The 23,342-nt window shown below is 31.9% G+C and overlaps 1 long non-coding RNA gene across 3 annotated transcripts; it reads left to right on the top strand.

Moving 5' to 3' along the window:
• The first annotated feature begins 868 nt into the window (after positions 1-868).
• LOC122272243 (uncharacterized) lies at positions 869-23,098 on the top strand. Of its 3 annotated transcripts, XR_006226873.3 has the most exons (9): positions 892-1,028; positions 6,641-6,664; positions 7,562-7,588; positions 8,842-8,852; positions 10,733-10,759; positions 11,136-11,165; positions 16,756-16,770; positions 20,204-20,221; positions 22,937-23,098. It is a non-coding gene; the product is annotated as an uncharacterized LOC122272243 (long non-coding RNA). The 3 variants fall into 3 exon arrangements; XR_011637646.2 differs by lacking the exon at positions 8,842-8,852 and having other exon boundaries at positions 869-929; XR_011637644.2 differs by lacking the exon at positions 8,842-8,852.
• Positions 23,099-23,342: the final 244 nt, after the last annotated feature.

Below are 23,342 nucleotides of genomic sequence, written 5' to 3'. Positions count from 1 at the left end.
GTTAATTTTTTCCAATTTTTATTATTTTTTATCAATTTTCATTATTACACTGGCTTTCAAACAATGAAGAAAATCTATAGGATATTAACAGGTGAAGCAAAATCTTTTCAAATTGAAGAAGAATTGTCAGTAAGTGAGACCGTCTTTTTCAAGTACACACCTATAACATCAGTAGACGTTGAAAGAAGATTCTGCAGGAATGAAAATTTACTTTCAGACAAGAGACGCTCGTTTACATTTCAAATTATCAAAAAACATTTAATAATCCAATGCAATTTAGATATTTAGTAATATTATGTTACTAATATTTTGGTGTTATATCCATCAAAGTTTCTATACAAAAGAAAAATATTTTGGTGTCAATATATTTTCCTTTTTTTGTTATTTTAGGATATAAAACATATTTTCCAAACGTAGTGAACGTAGAACAAGTATTGCATTGCTTTATATTTTTTAAATGACTCATAATAATTTTAAAGAGCAAAACATTTTTTTAATTCAATATTTTTACTTTATTTAAGGCATTTTTTGCGCAATTTTTGCATTTTTACGGGCATTTTTTGCCCTTTTTAAGGGCATTTTTTGCACTTTTTAAGGGCATTAGTTGAGATTTTTTAGGTCATCAAAATCCGGGCTCTAGTTATCATGAATAAAAAAAATAAATGGAAAATAATTCGTTTGCAATTTCATGAGTGAAATATAATAAAACTAAATTTAACTATCCATCTGTGTAAACCAAAGGATTTATCGTCTCGCTCTGAATACCAAGATAAAGAAATAAGTGTACTACATTTACCCATCGTATTTGGACACTTTTTTTTCCCACTATAAAAGTAATAGTTTGATTTACTCTTTATGTCTTTAATTATAAAATATTGAAAGCGTCACAATATCATGATCAGATGCGTCACAATACGGCTTTCATAATAGTAAGTCTTTCTGATTTCAGTTTTGAACGTTATAAGTTGACAGAATAATGGATTATAGATTAGCTTTCGCATTTTGTTTCTTAATACTCCAGTTTCAAAGTAAGTAGAAAGTTTTTAACCTGATAAGCGCAGTATTTAGCTGTACAAATCCCCCCTGCTGGATGCGGATTCAAAATCAAGCAATGGTGTGCATACAATATTCACGTTGAATGAAGTTCAAATGATCTTTTTTAAAAATCTAAAAAAAAAAATTATCTTCCAAGAATTTTTTTAAAAAATATATAAATGTATAAAGGAAGATTTTAATTTTATCGAAGTTGTGAATAGTTATGAACAGTTTATAGTTGTAAGAGGTAATTTTATTCTAGAAGAAAACAGGCAATACATGCAATGGTTTGCTTACCATTTATTTTCCGTTTCCTTTCATCGCTGGCTCAGATGCAAAGAAAAGAAAGCTTTTGAATCGAATGCTTCGGATTCTTTAATGCAATTCGTCAATGTGTTGGTCAGCTTCGAAGAGCAAAAGTACGCAGTTTCGATGCAATTGTGTACGTAACACAAGTAACGGCATACGTATGTAGTTGATTTCGGGCCGTGAGTCCACGTCGCCATATAAAATACTTAAGACTTCTATTGGTAATATAAAAAATATACCATCATTCAGTACTAGTTTCGTATTTTTCGTAATTTTGAAAGAAAATTATATATTTTTCGGACGACGAGTAAACACGTCATACGCAATGCAATAGGGACTATGTTCGACGTGTATATTCGTCACAAGCACAACGATAGAGACTTTCTGACTAACGCTACTGTTGATGTTTGTTGTTCAAAAAGTTGTAGTTGCTAAGCTTTTAAGAGCAATTAGTTTTACATTGCTATAGAGATGGCAACTTACCCTGGACAGCGGATAAATATTTTAAAGTGGTAGTCTTTTAATGATTGGTTCCTGATTTAGTAAATTTTATTGATTGGGTTTTTACTCACCACTATTCTTCTAAATATTTTAGACTTAAGTAATTTTTTGTTATAGCTAGGTCGTGTTAAACCAATGCCTCCTATAACTGAAGGCCTCCACACGGTTTTTTAAAGGTAGTCACTTTCCGAACGAGTCACTTAATACAAAATCTAGTTAAAATATGAAAGTGGTAGCAAATATATGACTAAAAATTTGTTTTATTTATGAATATTATTGGTTTGCCTTATTCACTTGTCAACCACTACAGATTCAATTCTCAAATATGTATGATAAATTTCTCTCGATTACTTTTATAAAAGGTTTTGGGTTCATGCGCACAACTGGTTCACTTTTTAAATAGTCTGCGCGGACTACTTATAAAAGACCGTGTGGAGGCTTTTTGATGTTGGAGGTGATGGTTAAACGACTTAAGAAGTTCGCAAAATTTAATGACTATCTGCAAAGTTTCATTCAATTTGCAGAGATGCCAACTTGCTCCGGACAGCAAATATATATTTTAAAGTGGTAATTTATCAATTGTGATTCTTGGTTTAATAAATTCAATTTAGTAGATTTTTATCCAACGCTATTTCTAAATAATTCGTAGGCTTATATAATTCACAACTTTATAGCATTTAAGTCAGGCTGTACCTTTTAAAAAGCATGCAAAAATAGTCAACTGTTTGCAAAATTTATTTCGTAGTTATTTACCGTTTCTTTAATTATTTTGGTCAGTCCGGAGCAGTTGGCATCTCCGAATTTGTAGTTTCTCGACATTTTTAAAAATATTTTGTCGAATTGCTGTTTGCTAGCAGCCTGCCAACTTCTACAATTTTTGCAAAATATTTTATAAAGTGGTAGATATTTTTGCCAATATTTTTAAAGCTTCTTTACGAAGAACTAGAACAGAAGTGGCGTTGCATATTAACTTTTAAATTATTTGTGTGTAGTGGTATGGAAAATAAGTTTAAAGGAATAAAAAACAATACATTAAAGCATAAATATAGCTACCACTAGAACATTTATTTACAAAAAGCGTTGAAAGTTGGCAGCCCTGCTATTGGTGAATTATTGTTGCCAGAGTAACAACACTGTTCCGTAAAGAGCAAATAGTAAACTCAATGCTGGGTACAAATTTGAAAACCTTGGCTACAAATTTGAAAAATATTTTCTGAAATATAATCCGTACTCTGAATAATTTCCGTAATTGTTGGATAATATGAGGTAAAAAAAATAGTTTGCTTTTTTTTTTTTAGATATTATTTCAACTTTAAAAGTCCCAAAAAAGAACTTAATTTTCGTGAAATTTTTTTTAATGAATTTTAGACATGATTTCGGCGAATGGAATTATCAGTGCAAGTTTTTTGAAAGCTCATTTTATTTATGTTGATTAATAACGATCAATTTAGTGTTTTGGGTTTCCGTTACATGTTTAATTTTTTGTTTTATCAAAAGTGTCAGAATTAATATTTACATAATAACGCTGGGAATTGAATATGAATTGAATAACATCATATGGTTTCGATGTAATTCAATTCAGTTTAACAATACACGGGGAAAAATATCTATATATATATTTCTCTTACACGGCGATAAAAAAAAGCCTCATTACAACTCCCCGAATGGCAACGCTAGAAAATCGACCAATCATTGCGGCTAAGAATGTCACATGGTGAGGTGGCTCAACATATAGCGCTTTTAAAAACGGAAACTGAAATAACCAGAGTGTAAAATATTATGTGCTTATGCGCATCGTATTTTTTGTTAAATAATTTATTTATTATATATCAGTTTATAGATGGTAACGAGAAGAGTTTTGTGGTTGCTATGGTGACTATTTAGAATGCAAATTGTTATTTTTTTTTTGTTTTTTTTTTTGAGTGAGTGTGATATTTCTTTTTTGGAACTGCGATGCTGTAATTTCATTGTTTAGTTAATAAATCTTCCTTTTGTATTAAACGTGATAGTAGTTTCCTAAATTATTTGATTCGAAGTCCTTTGAGTTTTATTTGAGGTCAGTTTATTTTGTATCTTTTGACAAGAGAGAGCATTCTCACCAAATGTGATTTCTTCCGAAATTCAATGTTTTGTTTATACAGGTTTTTCCATTGCAATTCCCTTATTTCAACTTTTAATAGACTTAATTATAGCCAAAATTTTAACCTTTTTAAAGAGATATCAGTTTTAGAAATTTTATCTTAAGATTTTATACTATAGCACATTACTAATAGGTTTAACGAATTACATGTCATTTATTTGAATTCAAATTTATTTTACTGACTTAGTATTTACTAAAAAGATGTAAATTTAAAAAAAAAAGTCGTTATATGGATTTGAATGATTGTTTTGAATTCTTAGAATTTTGTGAATTTGCAATGTATCTAAGTTAGTAGCAAGCGAAGCGAGCTTGGTTTGCGAAGCAAACCATATAAGATTGCGTAGCAATTTTCGGGGGTTGGCGAGCGTCAGCGAGCAGGGGGCGCAGTCCACTAGTGTTGTATATTTAGATAGCAATATCATTTAGGAAAATGGATGAAAGTCGAAAATTATATTTTTTATACATTTTCGACTTTCTACCATAACTACCTTAGAACTTCTGTATTATTACAGAGATGCCAACTTGCTCCGGAAAGCAAATATATATTTTAAAGTGGTAGTTTATCAATTGTTATTCTCGGTTTAATAAATTCAATTTAGTAGATTTTTATCCACCACTATTTCGTAATAATTCGTAGGCTTATAAAATTCACCATTTTATTGTACATATGTCATGCTGTACCTCTTAAAAAGCAAGAAAAAATAGCCAAATATTTGCAAAATTTTCTTTGTAGTTATTTACCGTTTTTTAAATTGTCCGGAGCAGTTGGCATCTCTGTTATTAGTTCTGTTGCTTTAACCCTTTCGCACCGACTGTCACAAATACGTGACAGCATAAATCCGTATCAATCAGGGTAAAAAGATAAAACTGGTAACCAAAGTAGTTCTTTAACAGTTTATTTGTAGGCGGAGTTATAATTTTTTGATTTATTTAATGCACCATTACTTTGTTCAAAATAAAACTATTTAGTTATATTTTGAATTAACATTGATTATATATATGATTAAACTAACAATAATTAAAGTAAAAGCAAAGTAAGTATGTAAAATTAGAAACGACTACATTTGAGTTACCGTTTTTTATTTAAATACAACTTGATTCTGATTTTGTGCGAATGCTTTTCTGAATCACCCGTCCCCAAGGGGTTAAGCTTAGTCTCATTTGATTAAATATAAAAATAATAAATATAAAACAATATAGATAAATCAATCAAATGCTATAATTAAACAATTGTACTATTTTCACAAACTGCTTGTAATTTCTAATTTACTAGTACTATCTATTTTGTTATTTATTGGTATTGGCTTATTGATATATTGATTATACAGGCAGGGGTGAAAGCGAGACGGAAAAGAGGAAAGGCTGGTAGTAAAACCATTTCAGTTATAGCTAGTTTTGGGGAGGAATTTACTTATTCTTTTTTTAAATTTTTCAACAATATCTACTTTATCTTGGAAAAGAAGCAGTTTTATATATATGCCAGAATTATAAAAGAAATCTTGATAGTTACAGATATTTCATTTTTTTCGAAAAAAATGATGGAATGAAATGTTTTACGTACCAGGCTTTTCTCTTTTCCGTCTTGATATATAAGGGCTTTCACCCATGTATACAGGCATGCCCGTAGCCAGGGGATGACCATCGGGACAAATCCCCCCCCCCCCGAAATTCTGGGATTCAAACTTTTTAGTCTTTCTTTGAGCCTCTCAGTAAAAGGAAAAACAAAATCTGTCGAATCAAACCTTTTATTAACCAACTTCAATAAGCATATTTCGAGATATTCCGGTTTGTCTTGAAAAAGTAATCGAAAAATTTTCTTCAAATCCCCGTCGCATGTCTTTGTAAACTTTGTTTACAAATTGTTTATAATTATTATGTAATATAAATTGGAAAATAATTATTATGTAATATTTTTTAATTACTAGTTTAACTTTTGCAAACAACAGAATAAACAGTATTTGTTACAATGTTTTTTCCCTACTTTGCATGTCTGAAACCGTCCTTGCTTCTTACCATAACCCCCCCCCCCACGAAAAAATATCCTGGCTGCGGCCTTGTATACAGGTACTGGTTTCAACGCAAAATTATACATAGTAAATTCCTCTATCCCTATTTGAACTTTATAACGTACACAGCAAAATTTAAAATCTTGTTGACTTTTTCAATAAAGAGCAACGAATCTTTTATAAGGAAATCGGTTCCCAGTCAATTTCATTGAAATTTTGTTATGTTGTAGTCGAAATTCTTCTGATGAAAGGTCTTCGTAGGCCCAATGGCAAAAAAATGAGAGATTTTGAGATATCGCTCAGTTAGTGAAGCAATGACGTAACTGATAATTAGAGTAATTATCAGTTACGTTTCACCAAATGAGCGATATGTAGTGTAAAAATTCCGTGTCACATTTTTTTGTCGCATTTCTGTACTTTGCCGCCAGATGAAAGGTCAATTTTCAAAATTCCATTTCTCAAATCTGTTCTATTAATTTTTAACATCGGGTCTATGAGAACCTTTGATTCGAAGAATTTCAACTACAAAATTTCAGCCGAACCGTGTAGGCACCAATTCCATTCTAAAATGTGCGAGGTAAACTATGAACCATTTGGTTTTGTAACCGTCATGACAATTTTTCAGTAATAGTACGTTTTTATTTATTAGGTGTTGAAAACCATGCTGACCCCGGTAAGTTTAAATTTCTTTCTTTCTAATGAGATTTTAAAAAGAAGAGTTCTAAATTTTGACAATAATTTACATTGTACCTTGAAATCTCTGTAAAATGTTCACTTCAAACAAAATTATCTCTATCAATAATCAGTAAACAAAAATTATTCAAGGTAGTACTTTTTATTTTCAAATTTAGTGGATAAAAATTGTAAAAAATAAGGGAAAACAATCCCACGGACAATGCGACGGATTTAAGGTTATGTCAAGGTACGTCTCTTGTGAATATCAATTGATTGTTAGGTTTTCTCTTTTGAAATTACATTATGACGCATTCACATACATTATTAATGCAAATGCATTTTCCATGGCGAGACGATGAGGCAGCAACAAGCACTTCCACTGGTTCAAGAGGTCCACGAGGGAAAAATGCACACTATTACCGTTATTACAGAGCACGGAAGGGAGCGGAGCAGGAAAAAGAGTCGTTGAATAGAACTAGTGATCCTTCTATGACTGCTGATTCTTCTACAATTAACGTCGCAGGTTACGAAATTTAACTTCTTCCGCGCGGTGGAACTCCACACACTATTTTTTTAAATGTTATTGTATTATTTTGGAGAATAATAATGTTTTTTTTTATTCGAGGGATAAATTGAAATAAAGAAATTATCTGTCTCTGTGTTTTTGAAAAATTGACAACATCCAAAATGAGATCACAAATAAATGAATGCATCGTTAAAACAGTAGGAAATGTAAAACCATTCTAAGTATACGAACGCCCTACAGCATAATCAGTGCGTCACGTGAATATTTTTTCATTGATTGACCCAAACCAATATGAGCCAAGAATTTTTAGAAATTATCATCCTTAGAAAACGAACATTAAAATATTTGTGTAATGTTATCTTTTTTCAGACGAGTCCAAAGAGGCAGCCAAGAAAGGTATGTTCCGAAATTATTAACTGTGGCAAACAGGCATCAAAATACAGTTGTTTACTACTGTTTCTTTTTCTTTAGGAGTTTTAAGAAATTATCTCATATAGCAAACCGATATCAAAATATTTGTATGACAGAGTTTTTCATAATGTATAAGAAATCAACCTAAGCTAGATTCGCTTAATTAATCTTTTCAAAGGTAGATCATTATCAAAATATTTTTATCATAAATTTATTTCTTCATTAGTTGCAACAAAACAATTTAATCCAGATATGTTAAGCTATTGTCTTCAGCGGCAAACCATGAGCAAAATATTTGCATCCTATAGTTTTTCATAATGTAGAAGAAACAAATCTAAGCCAGATTCGCTTAACTAATATCTTCAGAGGCAGATTATTATAAAAATATTTGCATCATAAATTTCTTCATTAGTTTCTAGAAAACAATTTAATCCAGATATGTTAAGCTATTATCTTCAGAGACAAACCATGAGCAAAGTACTTGTATCCTATAGTTTTTCATATAACAAATAAGAAACAAATCTAAGCCAGGTTCGCTTAACTAATATTTTCAGAGCCAGATTATTATAAAAATATTTGTGTCATAAATTTCTTCATTAGTTGTAAGAAAAAAATCTAAGACAGATTTGTTAAGCTATTGTCTTCAGCGGCAAACCATGAGCAAAATATTTGTATCCTGTAGTTTTTCATATAACAAATAAGAAACAAATCTAAGCCAGATTCGCTTAACTAATATCTTCAGAGGCTGATTATTATAAAAATATTTGTATCATAAATTTCTTCATTAGTTTCTAGAAAACAATTTAATCCAGATATGTTAAGCTATTATCTTCAGAGACAAACCATTAGCAAAATATTTGTATCCCGTAGTTTTTCATATGGTATAAGAAACAAATCTAAGCCAGATACGCTTAACTAATATCTTCAGAGGCAGATTATTATAAAAATATTTGTATCATAAAGTTTGTTGGTGTCAGAAATTGGTCTTACCCATATTTGTTAATCTAATATTTTCAGCTGCAAATCATTATCGAAATGTTCATGTTTCAGAGTTTTTCATTAAGTGTTAGAAATTAGTCAAATCCAGATATATAAAATAATCTTCATCTATATGATTCAAGTATAATTTTTGTACATCACGAGATAAAAAATCTTTATAGAAAAAAAGGCTTTTTATTGTACAAGAAATATTACACACTCAATTCAATTTTAAAAAAAATAATTCTAATTTATTTTAGGCCTTTTATCGGTAAGCCCTGATTATTTATATTTTCTGTTAAACTGAGTTTATTTAAATTTCGCAAATGAAATGTTTTATTTTTTATTAATTAATTTTCAACTTTAAAAATTTTTCAGTTGAAAAAAGCCAATTGTGCTGGCAAAATGCCTAACTATTTTAAATTCATTCTGGACATTTTAATTAAAAAATGCTGTAGTTGTAGTCAATATTGACTTAAGTAAATAACTAAATTTTAAATATTTATATGTTCAAAATTATTACACACATCATAGTACTAAGAAACAATTCTAAGTAACAAAAAATATAAATTTTTTCCCCACGTAGGACATGGGTTATAGAATTGAAAACAAGACAAATACTCAAAAGTAAGAGACCACTTTAAATTTTCGAGAGAGCTCTTTAAATTTTCGATCATTGGTGGCCAGCAGGTGGGGCTATAACACAGTAAAAAAAGATAATAGATTATTTCATTTCTTTACAACTTGCAAGCTCTGTATGAACTCCTGGTCGGTCATCAACATGCAAATGCTTTCATGTAAGCATCATTTACAGTTTTATCCCTTATCGCCATCTGTTGGCAAATGTTTTAACTATTTTTGGGAACGAAATCGCTGCTCCATGACGGTTTCGAACAGAGGATCCGAAGCTGGGAAGCTCAGAATGCTGCCAATTTAATTGCAACCTCCGTTCTGTATTACGGAGTGTGACGCAGCAATAACATGGTTTAGCACTACGGCTAGAGTTGTTGGTAGTGGTAGAACATAATCTTCATAATATATATTCAAAAATAAAGTCACGTGGCGTGGATGTAAAAATATATGCTTTTCTTTTGGTGTACTCAATCACACAATACTATTTCTGAAAAAAGAGTAAGTATCTGAAAGTTACGTGATTTTCCTTCTTTTCACTCCCCCCCCCCTTCGTCTTCATGGTTTTGGTTAATCTTGCTTTTTTTCCTACGGCAGTACGTCTCAGTAAGGAGTGGGAATATAGCATCACCTCCTGCATCAAAAAGCCTCCACACGGTCTTTTATAAGTAGTCCGCGCAGACTGTTTAAAAAGTGAACCAGTTGTGCGCATGAGCCCAAAACCTTTTATTAAAGTAATTAACAGAAATTCATCATATATATTTGAGAATTGAATCTGTAGTGGTCGAGAAGTGAATAAGGCAAACCAATAATAGTCATAAATAAAAAACATTTTTAGTCATATATTTGCTACCACTTTCTTATTTTTACTAGATTTTATATTAAGTGACTCGTTCGGAAAGTGGATATCCTTCACAGTGGTCTGATCGGACTACTTCTAAAAAACCGTGTAGAGGCTTTCAGTTATAGGAGGTGTTGATTATAGGCGTCTTTGTAAATAGATCTTGTGACTCAAGGTAGCGCGATTTCTCTATTTTCCAAAACCTTCCGTTCCGTTTCCACGGTATCAGCAAATCTAGCTATTTACTGACCGCAGTGGGTTTCAATAAGAAGTGGAAATATACTAACATTCGGAAAAAGCAAGATTTGCAAAAAACCATAGTAATAGAGAGGGGAAAAACGTAGAGAGTGGGAAAATCGCTTAACATTGAGACGCCTATTCCATGTACGAAAGAGTATATACGAAAACGAAGAGTATAAAAAAAACTTCGAACTTGCTACTTTTCAATACTGTGCAGATTGCTTAGTTACAGTTTGCATTTCGTGAAATATTATCAATTAAATTAGGTCATTCTTTTTTAATAAGCTTGCACAACTTATTTTATGTTTCCATGAAGTTTAAAAAGTGATTTTAAACACCGCAACTATTGGTAAAAAGCACACAATACCAATGTTTTAAAACAAAGTACTTAAAATAAACTCTACAGCTGCATAAATTAATTCTGGAACATTTATTTTCAGAAACTTTTAGGTCCTATCCTCGGAGCTGTAAGTGTAACCGAAAATATTCCTACTTTTTTCATTTATTACTCTTTCTGGAGGATACAGTAATTTTTTTTAATAATAACTGGAGCTAAGTGTCATTTAGTGCAAACGTAAAATTATAATATATCTCTTAAATATAAATAGTGGTAGATTTAGTGAGTACATTTTTCAGAGAAATATTTAAATAAATATTTTTGCAACCAGTTTGCACACTTTACGAATAATCAGCAGCCTTGGCGTACGACCTGAAAATAAAATGCTTTATTTTATTTGTCTGGTGCGTATGAACTCTGTTAAAGTAACTCTGTAAGAACTCTACTGTTTAAAATTTGATTAAAAAAATTTATATTATTAATTAGATAATTTCCATTTTTTACAGCTAGGTGGTTTAGTTACAACATTACTTCACGTAAGGGCTTTTATTAATTGCTTGTATTTGTCAATTTTTAATATGTCGTCTGTGAGCTGTAAATTTTTAACATGGATAGACAAAGTTCAGAAAAAATAGTTTCAATTAGTTAAAATTTATTATTCGACTTAAAATTTATTTTTAAACGCACATTTCAAAGCCATGACGATATTTTTAATCGAGAACTTTGAACCGTGTTCAAAATAAAGAATTAACAGACTATAATGAAATTGAAAATTTCATTTATATTAGATGAAAATTTGGTCATCATGAAACTTGTTTAAAACCCGTTTGAATCGAAATATATTGGATATGTATATCCAAACAATTATAATTTAACACCATTTACCAAAAAATCCGATTTTTTTTTACTTGATAATACGTCTGTCTCAGGAACTATTCAAATGATTATTGTTTCACATGGTTAAAAATCGGAGAAAGAATAATTTTTGCTGAAGTCGTAATCGTAACTATGTGGATACTCTTCTCCATTGGCCATCGAGATTGTTGTTGCATTCAATCCTTCACAATATAGCTTCAGTTATATCAAATCCATGACTCCAAATGCTCCAGAAAAGTGACGCACCGAAATCGGTTGAAAAAGAATGTCCGCTAAGGAAAAGTCAAGATAATTTAGGATGTGTTCGGGGGACGTTGGAGAGACTTTGAGGCCATATTTTAAAGTTGATCATTTTAAATAATGGTTGAAAACCAATATATAACCTAGAAGGAAAAGAGCAAAAACTGGAACGAAAGACATTTCATTTTTGCAATTTTTTCGAGAAACATTACATTTCTGTTACTATCGACATTTTTTTACAATTATAGCATACATATAAAACTGCTTCTTTTTTGAGGAAAAAATATGTTGTTGAATATTTTAAAGCAAAGAATAGATTTTCACCTTTCGAAAATAAATAAAAACTGAAATAGTTTTACAACCAACTTTTCCGTCTCTCTGTCCCCCATGTTTTAAATGGTCGCTTATGAATCACGAAACTACCGTTTGATCCAATCTATCTCCTTTAAACTCTAGAGCACCACCAGGGCTTTTTCTGCCAAACCAGTGGTGAACAGGAGGTTTTAACTATAGTTGCATAGTAGAAGGAGAAAATCTTTTGATAGGCAATGAGGTAGTAATCTCCTTTAAACTCTAGAGCTCCAGCAGGGCTTTTTTTGCCAAACCAGTGGTAAACAGGAGGTTTTAACTATAGTTGCATAGTAGAAGGAGAAAATCTCTAGATAGACATTGACGTAATCATCTCCTTTAAACTCCAAAGCGCACCAGGGATTTTTCTGCCAAACCAGTGGTGAATAGAGGGGTTAACTATAGTTGCATAGTAGAAGGATAGTAGTAGTAGAAGGATAGTAGTAGATCTTTTGATAGGCAATGAGGTAGTCATCTCCTTTAAACTCTAAAACACCACCAGTGCTTTTTCTACCAAACCAGAGGTAAACAGGAGGGGCTAACTATAGTTGCTTAGAAGAAGGGGAAAATCTCTTGATAGGCAATGAGGTTGTCATCTCCTTTAAACTGTATAGCACCACCTGGACCAGTGGTGAACAAGGGGATGGGGGGATAGTGATAGTTACATAGAAGGAGTAAATCTCTTGATAGCAATGAGGTCATCAGATGTTGCTACCTCAGTGGTGATTTTTATGCCAGGCTATCTGCGACTTCATTAACAGGGACACCAACATAAGATTTGATCCATTATAAGTGAACATCTAGAATTTTGGTGAGTTGTTTCAATGTAATGAGTCAGTGCCCACACAGTATTTTTTAAGTAGTCTGCGCAGACTATTTGAAAAGTGAACCAGTTGTGCACATGAATCCAAACTCTATTTAAAAATAACTGAAAGAAATTTACCATATTTATTTGAGAATTGAATCTGTAGTGGTAGACTAGGGAATAGGACAAACCAATTATATTCATAAACTAAACATATTTTTCGACATATATTTGCTGACACTTTCTTATTTTTACTAGATTATCGATTATATGGATCTTTCGTAATTTAGTTTGCCTTCAAAGTGGTCTGATCGGACTACCTATAAGAAACCGTGTGGGGGCTTTCAGTTGTAGGAGGCGTTGTTCCTGCCTCTGTAAGTATTGTAAAGAGCTGCGACTGTCACTGAGGATACAGATGTCGCTAGAAGCATTAATTCAAGAATCGATTTTAATCATTCGCGAATGGTTATTAGTTCGTTTCTGAATACCGAACAATTATGAGAGTTGCGTCTTGAAACAAAAAATAAAATGACTTTCGATAAAAATGCCACTTTTAGTATGATTAAAATCATTCTTACTGCCATCGGTTTAAATTTGACTGAAACGCTTGGGATGAAATTTATGACCTCTAGAGCTTACTTTCTCCAGGTTTATTTATTATCGAAATTCATTTATAAATCAGTGGCAAAATTTTTTTTGTTAGTCCCCAAAAAACATTATGACAAAAATATTATGATCATTTGAATCTAGACAACCATTATGATAATTGAATTTAGATTTAGAGGATCTAGACTAATCTAGATTCTTTTAAATTGCTATATTCAGTCAAATGCCTTAACTTATTGAAATTCTGTTCAGCATTTTATCATGGCGGAACATTTCCCTCCCAATTCAAAACGGTGGATTTCAAAGTCAGTAAGGTAGATAGATTGGACAGTAATGTTATTTCTCTTTAATCCATTTTTACCTAGCTTCAAAAAGAATATAATAAGTAATAAAATCTAAGTGAAAAAATATGTTACCAGTTTATAACACAAGCTGACCAGCGTCCTTAAAAGCTTTTAAAAAATGGTTGGAAAAAAATTTGTTCTAAACGGATCTTTGAAACCGCATTGCTTTATCTTTCTAATTTAATATTCTGGAAGCAAAAATCCCAGGACGTGATTTTCTAACTGAAGTCATTTTTAACCATATTTGGAAAGGTTAAAAGTTGAGTTTTCGTCTTTTCTTTTAGACATTTTAATACTAGCATTTCAGTTTTCCGAGAACGCTGGTCAGACTATTAATGCCTGGAAGAATTTCTTGTTACTCACCCATTCAAGCATTTAAAAACTCCTGTATGCTTTGACTTTAGATCAAAGTATGAGAATTTACATTATCCGAGCTGCCAACTACTACGATTTTTGCGTGAAATTTTTTCTAGTGGTAGAAAATAGAAAACTAAAACATTCAGAATTATTGTTGATTTTGTCAACATTATAAAATTCTCAACACAAGAGAGCTCGCAAAAAGGTGTTTAAAAATTAAGCTTCAAATCTTTCACATGCAGCGGTGTAGAAAATATTCCATATAAAGAAACTAATATTAATCCTTTCGCTTCATTTGACATGTGGACTTATGATGCATGCTTTTCAAATAAATAGGTGGTAGTCAATATATTTATTTGTCAGCCTATTACTGAAAGAATAAGAAGAAATCTTCCGACAATGAGTAAAAAGTCGGCAGTCCGGTGTAATCAAAAATTTTTGGTGGACAAAAATCTCTTGTGTTGCCAAAAAAATATGTTTTCTATGTTATATATATATATATATATATATATATATATATATATATATATATATATATATATATATATATATATATATATATATATATATATATATATATATATATATATATATATATATATGATGCCAACTTCTCCGTGTTTTGCGAAATATTTAATAGTGTTCTAGACAAACGTTGTACCTCTCCGAGACGTGTGAGTCATATATGCACTCTCAGGGTGTCGATAATTTGGGAAAAAAAGAGAAAACTGGTACCCAAGCTATTTTTATCGCAGTTTATTTGTGGGAGGGGTAATGATAGTTTGCATTATTTAATTCATCACTACTTAGTTCGTATTAAAAAATGTATAGTTACACTTTTAACATACATGGATTGGATGTGTTAGATTTAAAGAGAAAGCAAAAATAAGTCAGTCAAATTAGCTATGCCCAAATTTAAGCAACCCGCTTTTTATTTTTTGCTATCCTGATTCTGATTCCGTACGAGTACATTTATGACTCTCCCGATCCGAAAAGGTTAAGTACTCAGAATTTTTCGGTAATACTTTAAATTATTTTAATAGCTCCTTTCCGTTATAACTTAATGAAAGTGGCATTTAATAAAAACTTTCAAATCATCAACATGTAGAGGCCGAAAAAAATAAGTTTAAATCCAATTTACTTTTTGTTAACTCGTTCACGCAGGGAAAAGTGAAAATATTGGTAGAACTATTTCAATATTAGATAATATTCGGGAGGAGTTAATCTATTCTTAACAATTCACTGTAAGGAAATTAATCACGGCGAAGAAGCAATTCATTATAAAAATTGCATTCGTTAAAAACAATTGGTAGTTATGGATTTTTATTATTCCTGGAAAAAAACTAAAAAATGAAATTTATTGTTACCAGTTCTTACTCCGATGCGCTGCCAAGATGAAACAATCTAGCGTGACCCACCGGTGGGTCACCCCGGCGTGAATGTGTTAATCTTTATACAGTCTTTCGTTGACGAGAATCTCAAACTAAGGTCGTTCTTAGTGGTTCTGTAAATTGCCACGATTTATTTTTTTTAATCATTCTTATTTCACACAATTTCGAATGGATTCTCTTATTATTTGCTGACCTCTTCGATCTCACCACAGCGTGACTTCTAATTCATGATGAATGGGACTCGGAACAAAACGCGACTCTTCCATCACCTCCTACATCAAGAAACCTCCATACGGTTTTTTATAAGTAATCCGCGCAGACTGTTTAAAAAGTGAACAAGTTGTGCGCATGAGCCCAAAACCTTTTATAAAAGTAATTGAGAGAAATTTATCTTATATATTTGAGAATTGAATCTGTAGTGGTTGACAAGTGAATAAGGCAAACCAGTAATATTCATAAATAAAATAAATTTTTAGTCATATATTTATTACCACTTTCTTATTTTAACTATATTCTATATTAAATGACTCGATCAGTAAGTGGATATCCTTCACAGTGGTCTGATCGGACTACCTATGAAAAACCGTGTGGAGGCTCTTCTCGGCCAGATCACCTCTTACATCAAAAATCCTCCACACGGTCTTTTATAAGTAGTCCGCGCAGACTATTTGAAAAGTGAACCAGTTGTGCGCATGAACCCAAAGCCTTTTTTAAAAGTAATTGAGAGAAATTTATCTTATATATTTGAGAATTGAATCTGTAGTGGTTGACAAGTGAATAAGGCAAAGCAATAATATTCATAAATAAAACACATTTTTAGTCATATATTTGGTACCACTTTCTTATTTTAACTAGATTTTGTATTAAGTGACTCGTTCGGAAAATGGATATCCTTCACAGTGGTTTGATTGGACTGCCTATAAAAACGTTTTCATTAATAGGAGGCGTTGGCCAGATCCATCAGATGAAGCTTAAGCTTAGATCGTTCGAGAAATTATATTCTAAAAGATGTTTAGGTCAAAATTCGTTGAATTTGGAATAAAGTTTACGGTTTGTGACCCAGGGATTATGAGATTTCGTCAACTTTTGTTAAATAATGTTTATTATGAGAATGAATTTGCCTCTTAAATTTTTTTGTTATTCTATGTTTCATTTAAAGGATATTGGCAGTGGGGTAAGTAAAATGCTTCAGATTCCTAATTTACAGTATGAATTGCACTATCATACCCTCCATCATTTGAGGTTTGAGCGAAATATAATTATCAGTGGTTAAAAACAAAGCCCAAAAATTTTAAAGCTAACAGAACTTTCATAAAATCATTAAAAAGACTCAAGAGCTGGATCATTCTTCTATCTGATCCTTAATACATTTGATTGAATTAAGCAAAGGTAAACGAAAATTTATTTTTCTAATTTAAAATATTTTTACTAAGCTTTTGAATTGAAAAAATATTTTCTGAAACTACGGAAATGCCATTGTAGCTGGAGGGTATGCATAGTGTATAATTTATTTTCCGTGTTTTATATGAAGTCTTTTCCCACATTGAATTCTCTTCTACATACTTTTTCATAATAAAAATAGAACTTCACTATTTACAATTTTCACACTTGGTACCCTAAATGTAAATTATTTTGATTTTAAGCTTACAAACTAGATGGTATTGTTTGCGTCTTTTTTTAATGAGGATGCTCTTTTGAGACAGGTCTAAATATAAGGTTGGAGATTTACGTTTTTTGAAATTTTCAAGGGTTACATATCTGCTAAAAGCTATATTAAACCATATCTTTATGTATATTGTCACTTTAGCATCCAAATAGAGTCTCGGTGCCGCCATCTAGTGTGGCAGAAACTAGATGTCTAAATTAACATGGCCAACGGTATCTCACCCATTGTGGTGGTCCTAAAAGAGTGGATACCACTTCTGAAGAACTCACTAGGGCTGCTCATCGGGAAGACTGATAGTGCAGCCCATAGGAAATTTTAAAAAAAGAATTTTTTATTGTAACGCAGTACAGTTTTAGTACAATCTACTCGGGCTCATTGTGGACTTTTATAATTTGAGAAAACGAAAAAAAAAATATTGGGGTGCTGTTACTTGATCAAGATTTTCAGGTCAAAATAAATGCCAAAAAATTTGTTTTTTCACTAACTTTGATAAATCATAACACTGAAAAGCAATAATGTTCAAATGTTAATGTATTCTAAACTAGGCAGCAGCATTTTAACCCTTTGCACTCGAAGTCCTTTCAACTGTTAAAAATATGGACGCAACCACTAACATTTTGAAAGAATTTTTGTAATCTTCCGAGGATCACTGAATGAAGTGGTAACCACACATTAAGATGAAAAAAATTTCACAATTACAGTGGTGGGTAATTTATAGGTGACAGTGGTGAGTGACAGTCACCTCTCGAGTAGAAAGGGTTAATAATGTAGCAAAACGAAAGATAGGAAGAGCGTAGATTTCCTTAGGTAGGCCATCTTAAATATATTCACGTTTAACCTTTAAAAATAGACTTTGAATTTTGACATTCCCTTCTGGGTAGGGATATACGAGAAGCTTGCACAATATTCGTTTTCCATAATTTACTTCGATATCAAAAAAATTGAAGAACTATGAAAATACAACTATCGCATATTATCTGAATAAAGGCTGTATAACTGTCAAAATAGTGCCTCTAAAATGAAATTTCGCATAGAGTTATCAATGCAATTATAATTTCACAACAGCAGAATAAACGTTCATCTAAAACCAGAACGTTTGGCAGCAATGTATTTGAAGGAACTGCAGTTCCACTGGTTAATGAGGGCCGCAAAGCACTCCCCTAAAATATTTCATTGACTTTATGAAATAACTAGCCGCCTAAGGCGGCCAGCTGTCCTCCACGCTAAAGGTTTTCGCAAATAAAGTTTTTTAAAACATATCAGGAAATTTGAAGATTAGTGGACAATTAAAATGTTCCTGTCCTGCAATTTTGTCTTAAATTCCTATTTTATATATTATATAGCAACAACGCTTAAGAAAAAAAAACTAAAATGCTAAATACATGAAAAGAACACGAAAACGAATCAATTTTTTATGGTTTCAATTTCTATTTCTATATAATTTTTTATGGTATCAATTTCTATTTCTATATCGCTACAAAAATTATCGTCTTCGCTTAAGAAAAAAAATAGAGCGTGGAAAGAAGAAGAAAAACTTATTATAACAATTATGAACAGCAACAAATATATCAAAGCGAAGCGCTCTATATCGAATATGTTGCCACATTTTTGATACAAAAGTTAAACTTTTCTCCACTTTGATAAATGTAAACTAATGCGAACCTTACTATTAAATTATTAATTCCTTCGTATATTATTGGTTTAAGTTGTCGAAAATTAATATTTCAATTGTAAGGTTCGCATTAGCATACATTTATAAGAATGCAGAAAAGTATATGCATTTTTTAATAGTTTTTTTAATATGGCTCTTTGAAGACGTGTGGCGTAACTACCACTACAAAAGTTTAACATCATTCACTAGTATATAAAGCATGCTAACTTGATTCTATCACGAGGTACCTTTTGATAGATGACGGTTGGCACGATCGAAAACCTTCCCTTACAACTGGTGACCCGGACGTGATTTGCTCACGTAAGTAACTCCCACTTCACACTCTCTTGACAGGTAACGCCTACTTCGATGGATAGTCCACATTGTACGGTTGACTTGCTATTTGTGAATGCATCATTCACCTCCTGCGCTGTTGCTTCTCAGTCTCGTCTCGAACATTCACACATCGCCTACACTCTCAACGCCTGCATACTCTCGACTGCTAATGGCAACACAGGAGCGACTTCGATTGTGATGTTAATACACCTCTCACATTCAGCACTAAAAAAATCCGGAGACTCTCTCCCGGTCTTTCACAAGTACATCAACTAGTGAGATCTGTTCATCGAATCTTATCCCTGATAAAATTCTGGTGGGGGAGTACTGTGGCGTAACTACCACTACAAAAGTTTAACATCATTCACTAGTATATAAAGCATGCTAACTTGATTCTATCACGAGGTACCTTTTGATAGATGACGGTTGGCACGATCGAAAACCTTCCCTTACAGACGAAAAAGCATAGATTTTCTTACAAAATGACTGATAACTAAAAAACTAATCCAAATTTTTGAAAAAGAAAAAAAAATACTTCTTCATTATGTCAAAACACAATTATGTGCCGAGTTTCGTGCCTGGGCGAGGCTTCTGGGGCGATATATTGTGATTACAGACAAACACACAGCCGCGTTTATTATTATGTATAGATAAGACAATGGCAATATTGTAACAGTTTTCTCGGAGAGGAAGCTATACAACTTATTCATAGTAGATAATGGGAAGACGCGATAAACTCATTTGTTGCTAGCTCTGAAATAATTAAAACATAAAAAATTTCGAAGGGGATAAAGCGTCAGCATATTTAACGGGATTGCCCTCTCTCAATTGACGATATGAAGTTATAACTCATAACTGAAGATAAACTTTTTAACAGTTTTACTTATTTATCGTTGTTTTGCGGGCAATTTATTAGCTATTATTATTATTATTGTTATCATTATTATTTTACAGGTTAAAGGTCTTCTTGGAGTAAGTACTATCATTTTGTATTTTTTTTTATTTAGTGAAATCGAAAAAATACTGTTACAAATATTTTAATTGAGAATTCGTGTAACGCAACTTAAGGAAAAATGAAGTGACAATGAGAACATATATATGAGGAGATTAAGGAAAAGCGAATCGAGAGTTTGAACACCAGATACCAATCTTTCTTATAAATCAAAATGTTCTGTATAATCATCTTTTTTGTAGAATATGTTGGTATTCGTGATGGAATGGGATTATATTATTCCATAACGGATGGAAGACAATGAATGGGAGGAACATTTTTTTCATAAGAACAAAATAAATAAAGTTCGCAACTAAAGTATATCAGATGACAACTAAGCTATTCATGGACACCTTTGAATCAATTACTAGCTAATTTTTTGTAGGGACATCGGGGTTTCGAGAAATAAATTCTACGCAGAGTGTGAATATATTTCTCTGTGAACTGTTGTCACAGAGTGTCCACTCTGTGGAAACATTTCGCAGAGACAGGAACAAGCGTAAACAGACATAGACACGGCTGCGAAAGGGCAACAACGCTTGATCAAGACCCTTATTTGAGACTTCTTAGCAAACAGGATAGGTCCACGTCAGTGACACAACTGTCTCGGAACCTGTACATTGTAACAGGGACATCTATTTCAAGGATAACAGCCACCCATAGACTTAAAGCAGATACCCTGTGCCTTGCGCCCCGCTCTTTTGAGAGTGAACCTCAAAAAGGAGCGCCTAGCAGGATGCCAAAAACACTTGTGATGGATAAAGGATGATTGGGAACGGGTACTCTTCAGTATTGAGTCAAAATTCAGTATAGACAGTGACTTAAGATGTGTTCTCATTTGAAGAGAACACGATGGTTGATTTTTGCGTTCTGACAATATCAAAAAGGACCATTATGGTCAAGGTGGTATGATGGTCTGAGCAGGCAACATTGCAGATTGGCATACCGACCTTCACGAGTTAAATAGAGGTACTCTGACATATATCATACATATCAGCAATACAGGACCTTGCACACAATGTGGGACTCCTTCGAGAAGTTACATGGTAAAAATGCTTCTTCTTTATGAAAGATAACATCCGTCCACGCATGGCTCAGTCATCACCGCCTTCAGCAGAAAGCCTCCACTTGGTTTTTTATAAGCAGTCTGCGCAGACAATTTGAAAAGAGAACCTGGTATGTGCATGAACCTGAAAATTATTTTAGAAAGTGACTGCATACCTGCCAACTTTTAATCCCTTCCATTATCATTTTTCCCAGTGGTATTAAAATGGAATTAAATCTTCAATTTTAAGCAAACAAATACGTTGCATTTGAAAAAACTTAAGTTGACAACCATGATAGTACCGCATATTAATATATGTGCTTAATTTTTGAAAGAATAGTGGTGATCAAAATCATTTAAAAATTAAGTTTATAAGAGAAAAAATAGTATATATTTACTACCACTTTAAATATGAAAATAAAATCTTCCGGAAGAGTTGGCAGGTATGTGACTGAGAGAATTTTCTCATATATATTTGAGAATTAAATCCGTAGTGGTAGACAAGTAAATAAGACAAACCAATCCTAGTCATATATAATAAAAAAAAATTTAGACATATATTTGCTACCACTTTCTTATTTTTACTAGATTATCTATGAAAGGCCTCTTTCATAAACTGGTTTACCTTCGTAGTGGTCTGATCGGACTACCTATAAAAAATCACGTTAAGGCGTTAGCTCAGTTGGTTGATGAATACCTTCAATTGGATGAGATTCGACGATTGGAATGACCATCGATGTCCACTGACCAGAAAGAGATAGAACACGTATGGTGCGTCTATGTCTTTTTCTGACTGTCGAGGTGTCAGTCAGCTGTTGACCTGGAAAAGTGACCACTTTCCTTATTTAGGATACATGTTGTGCCAATTTTAGTTCCCTATTAGATGAGTCTGAGTCTTACATCGGATATTTTTATTTGAAATTTGGTTTAATTATATATATATATATATATATATATATATATATATATATATATATATATATATATATATATATATATATATATATATATATATATACAGTCGAACTCGTTTATAACGAGCTCGGATTTAACGAGGAAACGGATTTGCCGAGGGAAACGAGAATTTTTGGTTGGATCAATGTTAAGTCTATGGAACAGAAGTCGCTTTTAACGAGCAAGACCCGGTTTTAGCGAGCAATATTTTTCTGTTTTGCAATCTTTTTTCTCATCTTTCTAGTCTTTCTGTCTTATCTTTTTTAAAAATGATGAAGAGATGCGAGGGAAGGGGGTTAGTTGTCATTAAATTAAGAAAAGTAGTTAATTAAATTAATTAATGTAATTAAAGTAAGTAAGTATTAATTAAATTTTAAGTAAACTCAATCATTTGACCTCCCAACCCCCCCCCTCTTCTGGTTGCACGCCTGTCTTGAGAACCCGTTTATTACGAGCTCTCGGATTTAACGAGTACATGTTACGGTCCCTTTGTGCTCGTTATAAACGAGTTCGACTGTATGTATATATATATATATATATATATATATATATATATATATATATATATATATATATATATATGTATATATATATATCAGTCCATTTATTTATATTTACTATAATTTTCTATTGTTTATTTTTTTAAATTCTAAATGCTGTTTGTTATACGGTTATTTATTGATTTTTTCTTTTACAGAAAGTTGTTTAGAGATCGAGCGTCTATTTTTCAAGTGTAGGGTAGTTGAAGCCACAACTTATAACGATGACGAAATTTTCTTTTAAAAATTTGTAGCTCGTACAGACAGAAAGTAGTCTTAGAAATGTCTGAATACGTAAATAAAACCAATTTAAAAAGAAAGTGTTGAGCAAATATCTTTTTTTCACTGTTTGATGTTCTCTTCTCCTAAGATCGTATGTTATTTTGAAAGTATCTATTTCTTTTGCACGATAATTCCTCTCGGACAGTGGTCAGCATACTGTGGCTCGCAAGCCAACCATTTAATTTTTATGATTTATAAGTTGTTTTTATTTTGATTAAGCGAAAGATAGCGATATGTCGAGTTTTCTGATAACTTATCCAGAAAAATAAAATTGTCCTAAAA

The sequence above is a fragment of the Parasteatoda tepidariorum genome, chromosome 5 (genome assembly GCF_982258835.1).
Source record: "Parasteatoda tepidariorum strain Cologne lab strain chromosome 5, Ptep-v5.0, whole genome shotgun sequence".
Taxonomy (NCBI): Eukaryota; Metazoa; Arthropoda; class Arachnida; order Araneae; family Theridiidae; genus Parasteatoda; species Parasteatoda tepidariorum.
Note: the sequence above shows the minus strand (reverse complement) of the source record. Positions and strands in the feature narration are given on the sequence as shown.